This window comes from Pongo abelii, chromosome 18 (genome assembly GCF_028885655.2).
Source record: "Pongo abelii isolate AG06213 chromosome 18, NHGRI_mPonAbe1-v2.0_pri, whole genome shotgun sequence".
NCBI classification, from domain to species: domain Eukaryota; kingdom Metazoa; phylum Chordata; class Mammalia; order Primates; family Hominidae; genus Pongo; species Pongo abelii.
In genome coordinates this window covers 11,560,990-11,573,770 of record NC_072003.2, presented here as the reverse complement: position 1 = coordinate 11,573,770, position 12,781 = coordinate 11,560,990, and positions in this window count along the sequence as shown.

The following is a 12,781-nucleotide window of genomic DNA, read 5'->3' as shown; positions in this document are numbered from 1 at the left end:
TCCGGTATAACCTCATCTTACCTTGATTATATCTATAAAGACTTTATTTTCCAATAAGGCCACTGGGGGTTAGGACTTGAGCATATCTTTTTGGGGGACACAATCCTACCCATTCCAAATGTTAATTCGTTTATTTAATTTATCTTTTAAAAATCTTTTTTCCTGCCCCACTAGGATATAAGCTCCATGGAGGACAACTTGGTCCTTTTTCCCTGGTCTAGCTCCAGTGTCAAGGACAGTGTTTGAGACAAAAAAGTTGTTCAAAACCAGTTCATTGTGCCAGGCGCGGTGGTTCACGCCTGTAATCCCAACACTTTGGGAGGCCGAGGCGGGTGGATCACGAGGTCAGGAGCTTGAGACCAGCCTCACCAACATGGTGAAACCCCATCTCTACTAAAAATACAAAAATTAGCCGGGCGTGGAGGCGCACACCTGTAGTCCCAGCTACTCAGGAGGCTGAGGCAGGAGAATTGCTTGAACCCAGGAGGCAGAGGTTGCAGCAAGCTGAAATTGTGCCACTGCACTCCAGCCTGGGTGACAGAGTGAGACTCCGTGTCAGAAAAAAAAAAAAAAAAGAATTTTAAACTCTGACTCAAATATTGAGATGAACGTTCTGGCATCAACACATTTCCAACGCTACTCTCACCTCCACAGTTTGGGATGAGTGCCCTAGAAAACAGCAGTGACCTTGTAAAAACCCTGGAAGAAAAGCTGCACCTAGGGAGTGTCACAAATTTTCAGCCAGAACAAAAAATAGCTTGTAGCAGTCGATGCATTATTATTAGCCTTTCATGAGCAAGCGTCGGTCACAGAGATTTTGTGTTTGAAAATGGCAAAATGTGCCTGTATCCAAAAGAATCGAAACCTGCAGAGAGGTTTTATGTCTGCACTTGATCAGTATTAATATGGAAAAAATAATAAACTTCTTTTTACATGTCACATTCTGGTTGACTAGAAGGATCCCAGAAATGTTGCTATTAACACAATTCTTACAAGTGTTGGCCTCACCACTGAGCCCTACCCATAGTGAAGTGCCATTCTCTGGCTCTTTTCTTCTCCTGAGATTCTTAGCATTATGGCTCAAAGCGCTGATCTGCCAATCTCATCAACAGGCGGGATGCAGTTCAGAACAGAGGAAACAGCTATTTAATTGGTCACAATTCTCCACTAGCAGCACTCAAGTTTAATAACATTTATACTATCTCCAGTTCTTTTTTTAAAATTAAAATGAATTTTTTTTTTGAGACAGAGTCTTGCTGTGTTGTTCAGGCTGGAATGCCGTGGCACGATCTCAGCTCACTACAGCATCTGTCTCCTGGGCTCAAGCCGTCCTCCCACCTCAGCCTCCCAAATAGCTGGGACTATTGGCGTGCACCACCATATCAAGGTAATTTTTGTATTTTTGGTAGAGATGGGGTTTCGGCATGTTGCCCATGCTGGTCTTGAACTCCTGAGATCAAGCAGTCCTCCTGCTGTGGCCTCCCGAAGTGCTGGGATTACGAGCATGAGCCATGGCCTCCGGCCTCCAGTTCTTGTGAGGACATTGGAATATAACCGTTTGTTTGTTTGTTTGTTTTTCCTTCTGGGGTTTGGGGGATTTCTCTGGTGAAACCACCTTGAAATACAGAAGGCAGCAGAACCTGGAGATTTTGAAAACAGACCTGGTTCAGAACCCTCTTCATGTCGTTTACTAGGTATGTGACCTTGGGCAAGACACTGAACCACTAGGAACCTCAGTCTCCTCATTTGTAAAATGAGAACTAATATTTGCTTGTCAGTTTAAGCTAGGGATTAAATGAGGTATTATAAGTGAAGTTCCTAGTCCAGTGTTTGTAAAGGGATCAAGCCATTTTTTTTTTTTTTGATTTAGGGGTGGGCCTGGAGGAAGTGAGGGTGAGGATATTACTGCTTTGAATGTTGTTTGGAATTGGTTCATTAGAATTATGCAAATTGAGCTGGCATTGCAGTTTACTCTTTGTTTTAAACCTTTTCAGCAAATACAAGGAGCATGAAAAAAGGCAATAAGAAGTATATTTGGAATAATACGGAATTGCGAAATGGTAGCTATTTCTTGCCTTTCATGTCGTTTAGTGTCCCAGGGTCTGGGAGTTAAGTGCCTCAGGAAAGACTCTAATGTGTCTTGGGTGTAGACACTTTCTCCCTCCATACCTCCTATACTTCTACCAGATAATTCACTTTATTTTTTTACTTTTTATTTATTTATTTTTGAGACTGAGTCTCACTCTGTCGCCCAGGCTGGAGTGCAGTGGTGCGATCTTGGCTCACTGCAACCTCCACCTTTTTGGTTCAAGCAATTCTCCTACCTCAGCCTCTCAAGTAGCCGAGACTACAGGTGTGTGCCACCATGCCTGGCTAATTTTTGTATTAACTACAGGCATGAGCCACCATGACTGGCCTCGTGATAATTAACTTTAGTATTAAAGTTATAAATGGATAACCAAAGTGCATATTAAAACTTCTTAAAAGTAGCATTGGTGATTACTGCAAATTATTGAGGCTGTGGAGTGTGGTGTTAATGTGATACCCTACCTTGTTTTAGCCTGATTGACTCTCACTTTGCTGAGGGAGCTGGACAGACTTCATTTTGGTTTCTTCACTTGCGGTCCCTATCCCCGTCCCTTAAGGACATAACTGGTGCAAGCTGACTCCAAGCACATCCAGGAATGCACTTACTGATAAGATACCGAGGCAAGCTGTACCAGCAGCTCCTGGGAACTCGCTCGGTTGATGGTACTCAAAGCCCCTGCATTTATCTCTTTGTGATAGTTTAAGCACCTGGAACTGTTTATTTTTCTGTAACTGTTTCTGTAACCATTTATCTTTTAACTTTTTGCCTGTTCTGCTTCCGTAAAATTGCTTCAGCTAGGCTCCTCGTCCCCTTTTTAAACCAAAATATAAAAGGAAATGTAGCCCCTTCTTCCAGGCCGACAGAATTTTTGAGCTCTAGCTGTCTCTCAGTCGCCGGCAATAAAGGACTCCTGAATTAGTCTCAGAGTGTGGCGTTTCTCTATAACTCGCTGGGTTACAACATTAAGACTATGATCCAATGCCAACTCCCACCCTTACTGGCTGTGTGTCGAGGGTCCAGTCACTCTACCTCTCTGAGCTGCAATGTGCTCATCTGTAAGACAGGAATCATAATAAGATCCACCCCCTAATTAGATGAGTTTGCATGTGAGAAGTACCTGGAAGAGTATCTGACATGGAATGGGCATGTTGCAAATGTAAGCCCTCATTTTGGCTAAGGATTTTCCCATTGCTATCGAAAAGTCTTTTGTGCCCTTGAGTATGTTTTTCCATGATCACTTATTTTGCTTACTGTTCATCTGGATGGAAATTTTAGATGCAAACAAGGGGGGCGGTAGTCTAAACACATCCCTCAAAAATCAGAAACTGGAACTGAGTTTGCAATAGGCAGTTTTCTTGACTTTTGCTATAAGCACCATTGGATAGAATTGTTACGGAATAGAATCACGACTTGAGAGAAATTTAATCTTTTGGGGTGTGGGAGCTACAACCTTTGCAGTGACAGACATTTCTTTGGATGTGAGGAGTGAGACTGATACCACTGTCAGGCCTCTGAGCCCAAGCTAAGCCATCGTATCCCCTGTGACCTGCATGTATATATCCAGATGGCCCGAAGCAACTGAAGATCCACAAAAGGAGTGAAAATAGCCTTAACTGATGACATTCCACCATTGTGATTTGTTCCTGCCCCACCCTAACTGATACATATATTCTCCCCCGCCCTTAAGAAGGTACTTTGTACGCCTATCCTAAACCTATAAGAACTAATGATAATCCCACCACCCTTTGCTGACTCCTTTTTGGACTCAGCACACCCGCACCCAGGTGAAATAAACACCCTTGTTGCTCACACAAAGCCTGTTTGATGGACTCTCTTCACACGGACGCGCGTGACAATCACCTCTATGGGGGATGTTTGCTTCACTGCTTTACTGCACACAAAATGGCATCAGAGATTGCTGTATTTCTTTTTAAAAAATAGAGTCTACTTGGGCAAGAATGCTTTTGCTTTTTCATCTCTTAGGGCTCATTTTGGAGCTGAATTAAATGTTTAAATTAGGTCAGGTGTGGTGGCTCACGCCTGCAATCCTAGCACTTTGGGAGGCTGAGGAAGGCAGATCACTTGAGGTCAGGAGTTCGAGACCAGCCTGGCCAACATGGTGAAACCCTGTCTCTACTAAAAATACAAAAATTAGCCAGGTGTGGTGGCATACGCCTGTAATCCCAGCTACCGGGGAGGCTGAGGCAGGAGAATTGCTTGAACCTGGGAGGCAGGGGTTTCAGTGGGCCAAGATTGAGCCACTGCACTCCAGCTTGGGCAACAGAGCAAGACTCTGATTTAAAAAAAAAATGTTTTAAATTAATGTTAGCTGAAGATGAAGCCCCTGTGAAACTCAGATCCCAGAAATGTGTCCTGTCATCGTCCTTGCCTTCTCAGTCACTCACTTTTGTTTTACCATTTTGGGAAAGGGCTACATTTTCCCAAGTATATATGTATATATTTTAAATTTTTTATTTTTGTCTCTTTACTTTTTTTCTAAAGCACATCTGTAGGGCTCTAGTCCTAGGGATCTATGTAGTGCAGTGGTCCAAGAGCTTGGAAAACACTGGGTTAAACTCAGCTAAGCTGACTTCTGTAATTAACAAGTTTACTCATGTAAATATTCAGTTATTTTATTCATTTATTGTAGGGTCCAGTCCTACGGGGCTTAGTGGGTGTTCTCCCCATGTGTGGAGACGAGAGATGATAAGAAATAAAGACACCAGACAAAGAGATAAAGAGAAAAACAGCTGGGCCCGGGGGACCACTACCACCAAGACGCGGAGACCGGTAGTGGCCCCAAATGGCTGGGCGCGCTGATATTTATTCTATACAAGACAAGGGGGCAGGGTAAGGAGGGTGAGTTGTCCAAGTGATTGATAAGGTCAAGCAAGTCACGTGATCATGGGACAGGGACCCTTCCCTTTTAGGTAGCTGAAGCAGAGAGAGAAGGCAGCATACATCTACGTTTTCTTCTATGCACTTATCAGAAAGATCAAAGACTTTAAGACTTTCACTGTTTCTTCTACCGCTATCTTCTAAGAACTTCAAAGAGGAACCAGGAGTACGGGAGGAGCATGAACGTGGACAGGGAGCATGACTACTGAAGCACAGCACCACAGGGAGGAGTTTAGGCCTCCGGATGACTGTGGGCAGGCCTGGATAATATCCAACCTCCCACAAGAAGCTGGTGGAGCAGAGTGTTCCCTGACTCCTCCAAGTAAAGTGAGACTCCCTTTCATGGTCTGCTATGTCACGGGTGCCTTCCCAGGCACTGGCATTACCGCTTGACCAAGGAGCCCTCAAGCAGCCCTTATGCAGGCGTGACAGAGGGCTCACATCTTGCCTTCTTGGTCACTTCTCACAATGTCCCTTCAGCACCTGACCCTATACCCGCCGGTTATTCCTTTGTTATATCAGTAATTAAACAAACAGTAATATTAAAGGCTAATGATTAATAATGGTTATACTAATGATTGATAATGTCCACGATCGTCTCCATATCTAATTTGTATTATAGCTATTCTTATTGTAACTATTTTCTTTATTACACTGAAACAGTTTGTGCCTTTAGTCTCTTGCCTTGGCACCTGGGTAATCCTCCGCCCACAATTTATCACGTTTTTATTGACTGCTTCTCAGCATTATGCTAGGAAGGGGGATACTGTCGTGAGTTAGACTTGACTCCTCATTTCCCAGAGCTTAAAATCTAGTAATGATGACTGCAGGCCTTCTTGGAGTCTTAATTAACTGAATATACCTAATTTGCTCAAAAAGGATTAGGTGTCCTGCATTTTCTGGCCTGAAAACCTTTTTAAATAAAACTACTTTTTGAGTTCAGTATTCCTTGGAACACATCTTTGGGGAATTCTTGAGTTAGGCTGTAGTTGCTAACACTGAGGTTACCATAACCATTACTATCCCTTGTGTCCTCAGAGGCCTGGTGTTCAGTGAGTGTTTACCTTGTGGCCTTCGCATTTGTCATTGTATTTATTATTTGTTTTTATGTTTTGAGATGGAGTCTTGCTCTGTCACCCAGACTGGAGTGTAGTAGCACGATTTCAGCTCACTGCAACATCTATCTCCTGGGTTCAAGCAATTCTTGTGCCTCAGCCTCCTGAGTAGCTAGGATTACAGGGACCCGCCACCATGCCCAGCTAATTTTTAAATTTTTAGTAGAGACAGGGTTTCAACATGTTGGCCAGGCTAGTCTCAAACTCCTGACCTCAGGTGATCCTCCCGCCTCGGCCTCTCAAAGTGCTGGGATTACAGGCGTGAGCCACCGGGCCCGGCCTTGTATTTATTTTTATTATTTATTAATTTATTATTTCTATTTTTAGAGACAAGGGTTTCCTCTGTTGCCCAGGCTAGAGTGCAGTAAATGATAATAGCTCACTGTAACCTTGAGCTCCTGGCTCAAACGATCCTCCCGCCTCAGTTTCCTGTGTAGCTGGGATTACAGGTGCACCACCACACTTGGCTAATTTTTTTTTCGTTTTCTGTAGAGATAGGATCTTGCTATGTAGCTCAGGCTGGTCTAAAACTCCCGGGCTCAAGCAGTCCTCCTGCCTCAGCCTCCCAAAGGTCTGGGATTACAGGCGTGCATCACTGTGCCTGGCTGGATCACTGTGTTTAATTCTTACACTGACGCTGATGTCAATACTTTTTAAAAATCCCTTCTTGATATATGAGAAAATGGAGGCATAGAGGAGTGATGTAGTCTGCCTAAGATCACCCACATGGGAAGTGGCAGAGCCGAGATTTGGATCCTGCTAGAGCCTGCAGAACCCGTTTAACCCAGTGGTTTGCCACTGAGGGTGATTTTGCTCCCACAGAACAGTTGGCAATGTCAGGAGACATTTTTGCTTGTCACTAGTTGAGATGGAGGTGCACTGGTATCATGTGCGTAGAAACCAGGGATGCTGCTAAACACCCTAACATGCACAGAACGACCTCCCGCGACACAGAATTATCAGTCCCAAATGTCAACAGTTCCAAGGTTGAGAAACCCTGCTTCAGCTAATACTTTATAAGGGTTTTAGTTCTATGAGTACCTCACAATTCATTAGGGAGACGGGACAAAGGCATACATGAATTCTAGTATAAGCAAGAGGCATGCTACAGAAAGGGTATAAATCATCCTTATGGCCCTCATCAGACCTTTTCATTTCCTTATAAGCCCTTTATTGCCATGGCCACATCCTTGCTAACCCTGCTCAGGGCCGTTTTCAGCAGCGGGAAGTTACTGAGCCAGTCCCCGCCCCCCGCCCCGCTTGGCCTCTGGCGCCTCCTGGTGGCCTCAGGAGAAACTACATCTTCCTCACATACCCCATAAAGTCCTTCCCCACACCTGCCCCAACTCCAACCTCGGCTGCATCTCCCTGGGGCCCCTCGGCATCCTGATATAGTCACTGCCTCCCGTTGGTGGTCACCTACTAGCCGCAGCTCGGGACCTCTCACAGGAGCTGCCCTTTCTGCCTGTGACTTTCTCCATTCTTTTTTTTTTTTCCCCCAGCTTTTACATTGGGTACTTTTTTTTTTTTTTTTAACTCTCCACTATATTAATGAGGACCATTCTTCTTTTGCTTTGCAAACCCCGCTCACCCCTTCAGACGATGCTTAAAGACCCTTTCCTTCTGGACATCTTTCTGATTGTCCCAGAAAAAGTGAATGGCAGGTCTTTTGTGCTTTCAGCCCTGGGATTTATTGTTAGGTTATAACTTACTAATTTATGTCTCTTTGTTCGTCCATCTGTGTGTCTGTCCCTCCACCTGTGGCTTCTAAGCCTGACTACAAAATGTCTGGAGGGATTGCTAAAAACAAATAAACAAACAAGCAAGCAATCTCCACCACTATATTTCAACACAATAGATCTAACATGAAGCTCAGGCATTTGCATATATTTTTACATTCCCAGGGGGTTCTGAAGTACCCTAACATCTGAAAACAACTCTGTATTGTTGCTCTTTCTTGTTCAGATCTGGCTGAAATGTCACCTCCTAAAAGAAGCGCTCCCTGACCATTCGTAGTATTAATGACAAGGTTGGAAGAGGTGGCTCGAGGATTTATCATTGGACGCTTTGAGTGCCAGGTTAGGCAAGGCAACAGGACATGGCTCTGTGGGCTTCCTAGGGTTTTTACCAGAGGGAGGGAGGTGATTCCTGGTGAGTGTTGGCAGTATTAGTCCAGCAGGTTGGTGCAAGATGGGTGCAGGAAAGGTGACGGCTAGATGTGGGGAGTTCCTACTAAGAGTTCTTGTAGCAACTTGGGAATGAGGAAACCAGGGCTTGAGCTGGCTTGAAGGCTATGAGCATGGAGCTTCGGGGAGAGGAGAGAAGGGGACAATGTCAACACGTCTTGGACAGGTCCAGGCACTGATTAGCTACGGGGATGGCTGTGATGAATGAGTGAGACATGGCATTCAGAGTTCTAGCCTTGGCACCAGAAGGCCGGTGCTATTGCCAGAGGTAGAGAAGGCAGGGGAGAGCTCCTCTCCTGAGGGTAGATGATGGATCAACACTGGGACCCACTGAGTTTGAGATCCTAAGAGGATCATCTAAGAGTGGACTGAGAAGAAGGTCAAAAGAGGGGAAACTAGAGAGGAATCCCTGGAAACACGATACCTCATTTCCTGAGTTCAAGAAATAGTTCTTCCGGCATCTCCTACATGCAGGCCCCCACGCCAAGTGTGCGGGTGAAGTGATGGATTCAACAGGTGCGATTCTTGCCCTCATGGAACTTCTTCCCCTGTAGTGAGGGAGAGAGAGGAAAGAAATGTACCAAATATTTTCCAAAATTAATAATGGCTGGGTGCAGTGGCTTACACCTGTAATCCCAGCACTTTGGAAGGGCGAGGTGGGAGGATTACTTGAGGCCAGGAGTTTGAGACCAGCCTGGGCAACACAGACCTCGCTAACAATAAAAAATATTGGCCGGGCGTGGTGGCTCACACCTGTAATCCTAGCACTTTGGAAGGCTGAGGCAGGCGGATTGCCTGAGCGCAGGAGTTCCAGACCAACCTGGGCAACACGGTGAAACCCCACCTCTACTAAAATACAAAAAATTAGCCGGGCTTGGCGGCGTGTGCCTGTAGTCCCAGCTACTTGGGAGGCTGAGGCAGGAGAATTGCTTGAACCCGGGAGGCAGAGGTTGCAGTGAGCCGAGATCGCATCGCTGCACTCTCTAGCCTGGGTGACAGAGCGAGACTCCGTCTCAAAAAAAAAAAAGCCAGGCATGACAGTCTGTGCCTGTAGGCTAAAGTGAGAGGATTGCTTGAATCCAGGAGGCGGAGGTTGCAGTGAGCTGAGATTGTGCCACTGCACTCCAGCTTGGGTAAGCGAGACTGTGTCAAAAATAAATAAATAAAATAAAATGTTAGCCAGGTGTGGGTGGTGTCATGCACCTGTAGTCATGAGTCTCCTGAGGTGGGAAAATCCCTTGAGCCCAGGGGTTCGAGGCTGCAGTGAGCCATGATTGTGCCACTGCACTTGAGCCTGGGTGACAAAGTGAGATCCTATTTCTTTTTTGAGACAGAGTCTCAGTCTGTCACCCAGGCTGCAGTGCAGTGGCGCGATCTTGGCTCACTGCAACCTCTGCCTCCTGGGTTCGAGAGATTCTCCTGCCCTAGCTTTCCGAGTAGCTGGGATCACAGGCACCTGCCACCATGCCTGGCTAATTTTTGTATTTTTAGTAGAGATGGGGTTTCACCATGTTGGCCAGTCTGGTCTCAAACTCCTGACTTCAAGTGATCCTCCCACTTTGACCTCCCGAAGTGCTGGGATTACAGGAGTGAGCTGGGATTACAGGAGTGAGCCACCGCACCTGGCAAGACCCTGTCTTAAAATAATAATAATAATAATCATAATAATAATAGTAATAACAATAATTGCTCTGAAAGAAACCAAGATAAAGAAAAAAAAAGTATCTTAAGTTCTGTTCCCTAGAGGCAGTCTGAGATGGCAACTCTTGTGCCAGTGATTTATTGAGGGGTTGCTCTCAGTGAAAGGAGAGTCAGAGAAGCCAGGTAGATAATCCTTTAGAGAAGGTTTCAGGTATGAGCCCTAAGCGGCTGATACCTGCAGCAGTTGGGGGTGGGTCCACTAGCCTAGCAACAAGGATCTGAGTGGGACATTGACAGTATCTCCTCCCTTGTGGTCAGGGAAGGCCTGAGGATGTGGCATTGAAGCTGAGACCTGAAGGATGGGAAGGAGAGAAAACCTGGGGCACGTGGTTGATGGAGAGAAGGCAGCGCTCTGCATTCCAAGTGGAGGGGGTGGCACTGCACTAGTCCTGATTTAGAAATGAGCTTGATGTATTCGATATTAAATTTTAAATGAAATTATTTAATTTAGGTATTAGACATTAAATTTTAAATGAAATTATTTAATTTAGTACATTAAATAATTTACTCTTTATATTTTAATTATTTAAAATGAAATGTAATATTAAAGAAAGCCAGGGTGGCTGGGATTTCTGAACCAAGGGAAGCGTAACCCAACATGAGGTCAGAGCATCGCCAGGGACTTGTAAACATCGTGCAGAGCCTGGATTTTATGCTAAGGGCAATGAGAAACCTTTGGAGAGGTTTTAGGTGAGCAGTTGCCAAGATCTAATTTATGTTTCAAGATCATTCTGGCTGCTGTGCAGAAAATAGAGTAGGGTGAGGCAGTCATGCAAACCACAGTGCTAAACACTTCACAGGCATTCATGCAAATCCCACAGTGATCCTCGTTTTACAAGGGGTAACTGAGACTCAGCAAGGGTACGCTATCTGCCCAAAGACACACAGCTAGCAAGGCAGCAGAACCAAGATTAAAAAAAAAAAAAAAAAAAAAAAATACATTTTTAGAGACAGGATCTCACTCTGTCACCCAGGCTGAAGTGCAGTGGTGGGACCATAGCTCACTGCAGCCTTGAATTCCTGGGCTCAAACCATCCTTCCACCTCAGCCTCCTGAGAAGCCAGGACTACAGGAAAGGCCACCATGCCATGCTAATTTCATTTACATTTTTTCATAGAGACAGGGGTCTCGCTATGTTCCCAGGCTTGTATCAAACTCCTGGGCTCAAGTGATCCTCCTGCCTCAGCCTCCCAAGTAGTTAGGACCACAGCTGTCACCATGCCCAGCTAATTTCATTTAAATTTTTTGTAGAGATGGGGTCTCGCAGCAAGAGTTAGGGTTAGGGTTAGCTTAGGGTTAGGGTTAGGGTCTCGCAGCAAGACCCATGTCTACGAAAAGTTTAAATGAAATTAGCAGGGCCAATTGGCCTCCTGGATTGCTTAAGCCCAGGATTTTTTGTCTTTCAATGAAATTTAAAGACAAAAAATTTAAAGGTTGGTGTCGAACTCCTGGGCTCAAGCAATCCTGCCTCAACTTCCCAAAGTGCTGAGATTATAGGCTGAGCCACTGCACCTGGCCAGGAGCTGGGAACGGATTGCAGGCCAGCGAAGCTGCAGTCTAAGCCCCCACTGCAGGAGCTCACCGCCTCCTTCAGGGTCCGCCTGCTCCCCTTCAAGGCCCAGCAACGTTCTGCATAGGGCAGGAGCTCCATAAATGCTCATTGGGTGGAAGGGAGTGGGAGTGAGAGAATCTGAACAGGAAGGGCACACAATGGAGCGGGGAAGGCACAGAGGGGAGCAGGCAGGGTCCGAGGAGGAGGGAGTTAGCGGAGGGAGTGCTGGTGGGGTGGTGGTCATCAAAATCAGACGTTCCCAAACACACACGGACCAGACCGTAGAAAAGATGCTGGACTTGGTGCGTGGGAATCATCAGCGACCCCGGCTTGGGCAGCTTCGGGCAGCGTAGGGAGGAAGCCAGATTGCAATGGATTAAGGAGTGAGGGGGTGGCGAGATTTGCTGTCCTGATTCAGCTGCCGCGGCGGCAGCCCGGGCTGGCTCTCTTCCCACAGGTGCGGGCTCCACGTGCGACGGGAACACGTGTGCCCACTCGTGCCACAGGCATGCAGGTGGGTGGAGGGGGCGGCTGGGGAGGACTGAGGCCCGGGGAGTGCGGACAGCCGGGGTGCACAGCCTGAAACGGAGAGCAGAGGGCTGTGGGCTGCCGCGGGACCACGCGTGGGCTCCGCCTGGGGGTAGTGAAACAGAGCAGAAGGGATTCTCTTGGGGGCTGGGATGCTTCTCTTTGGAGGTGGCAGAGAGAAGGAGGGAGTGCAATGAGAGAGAAAATGGTGAGCTGGGCAAAGAGGCCAGCCCCGTGTGGTTTTTGGAAAGGACGTAGTAGGACTGGCATGGTGGTGCACGCCTGTGATCCCAGTGCTTTGGGAAGCTCAAGCGAGAGGATCGCTTGAGTTCTGGAGTTCGAGGCCAGCCTGGGCAACATTGTGAGACTCTGTCTCTACTAAAAATTAAAAAAAAAAAGAATGAAAAGCTTGCAGTAGAAGTAGTAATGAATAACAGCTGCCATTTATTGAGGGCCTGCTCTGTGCCCAGCACTGTGCAAAGTAGGCTTAATCGTCCTGAGACTCTCACTCTGTTGAAGAGCATGTTAGTAGTATCATCGTCATGTTGTGGATGAGGAAACTGAGCCTCAGGTTAAGTGACTTGCCCAAAGAGTGCTAGAATGGAACTTCGACTGGACAGACCCAAAGCTCCTGCCCTTAACCCCTTTTTGGTGCTTCTGTCTACACCTTCCTGGGAGGGGGGCGGTGACACGTGGGGTTTTGAGTTAGTCG